Below are 4,624 nucleotides of genomic sequence, written 5' to 3'. Positions count from 1 at the left end.
TAGCCACTTCAAACTTGCATATAATAAGACTAAAATTGAAGGGGCTATAAAACTGAGTGCTCAAAAAAATTCTAACACTTCTGAGAAAAAAGTGTGAATTTTGTGTGAAAATTTGTTGTATTTTTTGTAGTTTTCTACGAAGTTATAAAATTGGGTTTATATGGGTTTTGTTAGAAATTGAACTTTATTTTTATTGCAAATTCTTAGATATAAATTAACATGAGAGGGAAATACTGTCACTTTGAAATGGGGTTGCTATTGATATGATCGATACTGTATGTATATAATAAATTTTGTACAATTAAAAATCAAAGTGGATTTACTAAAATGAACACAACGTTTTAATTATGAATTCTGAAATATATTGTTAATTTCAAAAACAAATAAATGAAACATTGAAAAGCAGTCAATGCTTGCTGTATGACTCGAACTTGGATGTACGTGAGCTTGGGTAATGTATAATTGTTTATATAATTCCTCAAAGTATCCCTTATATAACACTGTGGAACACAAAAAAACCTTAGTGCGAATATATCAGGTTTGATAGCTGTTGGCCATACCAATAATGCCTCATACTCAGATTGACTAGATCAATTCGTGTTCTCCGAGAAAAAAAAATTTCACGATCCAAAACTCTGAAAAATCTTTTTTCTCCAAATTCATCAGCTCAAAAATTTTAAGCATATTATCATATTCCTGTGAATAAAACACGCCTAATTTTATTATTTTAAATATCTACAACTTTATGAGACTACCAAGCCATATATATACCTATTCAGATAATCGGAACGCTGTTGAGAAGGCATTAAATTTAGTATTTAAGACGCTCCATGTTTGCTTGGGCTGTATCTCCAGCCAACCCTTTTCGCGTTTTTAAACAATAACACGGTTACCATGGAATTCCAAAACTGCTTTCGGTGTTCAAAACAATCTCCGGCTCCTGAAAACCATTCAGATATTCTTCATGTATTTTTTTTTATAAGCGCGTTTACAATTTGTCCTTGGATTCCAACTGGATGAGCAAATTTTTTTGAAATACTTACATAAATATTTATACCATGCCATCTTCATGCGCAATATTTCAAATATCCGCTCAGTTGGATTAACTAGTCCCACATCAGGACTTTCTTCATAATTCTTAGCTCGGGTCAAGGCTTCGTAATGGTGTTTCAGTTCACCTGGAGTGTTCCCCATCGCGTCAATACAAGGTTTACATTCCGACTTTGACAATAATTTTTGGTAAATTGAATAACCTGCGTACTACCTTTGAACCTGGATATCCGATGATTCCCCTTCCGTGAGAGCAAAGTGCTTTTCAAGATTATCAATATCCCATGAAAATTGCTCTTCCGGAACATCGACATTCACCGCAAGTTGCTTTGAAGGTCCGAAATTGTTTTTCAAAGAATCGTCGTCAGCAATATTCCAAGCCAGATTCAAATCTTCATCATCTTCGCAGTTTGTATCTTTTTCCCCAAATTTCCGTCTCAAAATTTTCATAGGAACTAAACGAACAACAATATACTTTCAATGCCCAATGGATGCGTATTAATGCCTTGAGTTGCGCATTCTATAACAAAAAATTGTAAAGTGCATCTTGATTAAATTTTCCTAACAATATAAAATTTACTACAATCTTTACAATTTTCAAAGATATCTTGACTTAAATTAATCATCGCATTAATGCTTAAAATAAAACCAGCGAAACACAAGGAATTCGTATTATTAGGAAGTTGAATCGACGAGATGATAGATACATATATGTATGTACGTATATATGTGTATGTGCATAAGTAAATATATACCAGAGTTGTGAAAAATGCATTAATTTTTTAATGCATTAATTGTATTTAAAGCAATAATGTTAATGTAAAAAATTAATGCATTAATTTATAAAATTTAATGCAAATGAATATTTCAATGCATTAATTCTGAAAAATGTAATGCTAATAAAATTTTTTTTTTCATTAAATTATCCAAGCTAATGCTAATGAAAAAATTTTAATGCACTAAAATGTTTAATACTTTTGCTCGTTTTCATTATTAAAAACTATAAAATTTTTTTTATTCTAGTAAAATATAAATAACCTCTTTCGGAAACGTCAAAATATTGCCTTAGAAAATCTTATTCAACTTAGCTGAAATAGAAAAATGCACACAGGTTTGCAAAAATCCATCTGCAATCAGCAAATCGATTTCAAATATCGAATTTTCGGCAAGCAAGCAAATGCACAAAAACCCGCTCCTTTCCCCGTTTACCACTTCTTACTCCACACTTGTCGTTCTGATTTCCATTTTTATTTTAGACTAGCAGACCCGGCGAACTTCGTCCCGCCCAAAATAAATTTTTTTTATTGAAACATTTGGTACAACGTTTTCGCCAGCATTTCACGTTCACGTTTGCTTTTGTGGTCGACAGATCGCATATCCTCCATTGGTGTCTTAAATAATCTGAGGAAAGCGTTATACCGGAAAGAAGTCCTTGTGGCTCGATGATGAATCGTCCTTGAATCTGTATACATAATATAGTTGGTGGCAATTTCCAAACTGGTGAGTATCATTGGTCCAAATTCTGTTTAGTCATCGTAAAGCAAGGACCGCAATGGGGGTAATTTGACTTTGATCTCGGTGCCTCCGAATTGACGATTTTTGGCAATAACCCGAGTTCCAGCGGCCCCTTGCACATCTTTTGCAATAATATTGCCCCTATCGTTACCAATACATATATATCTCGAATATCAGTCAAATCGGATCACAAATACGATTTTGAGTAATAACTTGACTCCAGCGCCACCTGGCGTTTTAAGTTGTTAACTTAAACTATACAGGGACCTACTCAAACACATAAAAAAGTGTCATTAAAATCTTTTCGGTCGTCTAGGAGAGTTCACCCACCAGAATAAATCTTTTACATATTGACATTCTTCCGCATACAAAAAAAACTATCACGTATTCGTTATACGGAGAAAATGCGCAACATAAATTCTCAAAAATCAACGCTTACCTATAACCATTTAAAATTGAACTTGAAATTGAGTAAACTACAAAACTGCATACTCAAAATTAGGTGCCATTTGATGCAAAATGAACTATATTTCTATAAAAAATTAACAAATAAATTTATTATAAACAAGAAAGAAACACTGTATTCTGAGTGTATATATTTACAGATAGGTAAAAGTTTCTATATGTTTGAAAAGCGCCACGCCCCCTTTTCCAGTAGCCCCAAAATATCTATAACAATTTCCAGGACACCGCCACAAATACTTCTAGAGATATACGGTATGAAAAATTCGATATGTATGGGTGATGCCACGCTCCCTTAATATTTTAAAAGTCTGCAGTAGGTGTCAAAAATTTCAACAAAAAAAATCGGCACTGCCGTTCGCGAGATCACCTCTTATAAAAAGAGGTAACACAGGGCAACACCGATTTTGATGAGGCAAATGTTAACGCTGTTTTTGATCGACTTTTTTGTGCTGATTACGAATTCGGAATTCGTAAGTATAAAGTTTTCATTAGCTCCAGATTTTGAGAAAAATGTGGTGAAATGGGCAAAAAATCGCGTTTTTGCAATATTTCAGAAGCACTAGCAAGGTAAGAAAAGGTGATAGAACCTTCCACTTAGGCTTAAGTTAAAGCTAGAACTACAGACTACTATCCCTGATCCCTTGGCCTGATGGTCACCTATACTCATTTACTTTTTATCGTCCAATAATAAAAAATAAAAAAATATTGGCAAATTATGCTATTGAAAAAAAAATAATTGTTTAAAAATCAGTCCAAGCTGCAGGAATGGTATTCTCAGGGATTTAAGTCGGAAGTCCAAGCCTTAATTTAAGCCTAAATGGAAGGTTCTATCACCTTTTTCTTAATTGCGGAAGGTACTCAAACTTCCCAAACTCAGTTTTTCCTATTCAACAAATGACTATCAGCGACCATCAAGCAAAGGTGCAGGTACTGCTTGCACTGATAGTAGTCGAGACATTTAGCTTTAATCCAAGCCTAAGTGTAAGGTTCTACCATCCTTTATTTTTTTTTTCTAGAGCTTCTCAAATATTGCAAAAAACTCGATTTGTTTTGATCCGACAGCAGCACGCGCCTGGCTCCGCAAACATCCCCTCTGCCTCATGATTCAATAATACAAGGTTCGATAAACTGACAGTTGTCTCTCTCGCACCGCTCCCTTAGCAGTGGCACCTTGTTGTTCCTTTGCAAACTTACTTGGAAAAAGTGTAGCTTTGGTGTGAAAGAGAAGTATAAGATTTGGGCAATATGTTTAGTTGTATATATGTACATATGAAGCACATTTAACTGATGAAAACATAAACTTTTTTTAAATTGGATGTTTACATAAAACTGGCAGTAGTGTTGTTAATTAATTTTGAGCCCTTTTGCAGTTTTTATACACCTAAATAGCATATAAATTACGTAATTCACGTAGATACTGTAATAGTACGTTCAATATTTCGTTTAAAATGCCATATTTCCTGCAAATACATTCGAATTTACAAAAGAAATTTAACTACTAATTGCCTACTTTGCGTACTTTTCTACTACCATTTGCGCATCAAGGGATTTCATTCTTCGTCTTTCTCCGTCCTTCGTAAATGCAACCTTTTGT

This window comes from Rhagoletis pomonella, unplaced genomic scaffold, assembly GCF_013731165.1.
Source record: "Rhagoletis pomonella isolate Grant_MI unplaced genomic scaffold, Rhpom_1.0 Rhpom_scaffold_00004, whole genome shotgun sequence".
Classification (NCBI taxonomy): domain Eukaryota; kingdom Metazoa; phylum Arthropoda; class Insecta; order Diptera; family Tephritidae; genus Rhagoletis; species Rhagoletis pomonella.
The sequence above is the reverse complement of the archived record's forward strand: the minus strand, read 5'-3'. Positions refer to the sequence as shown.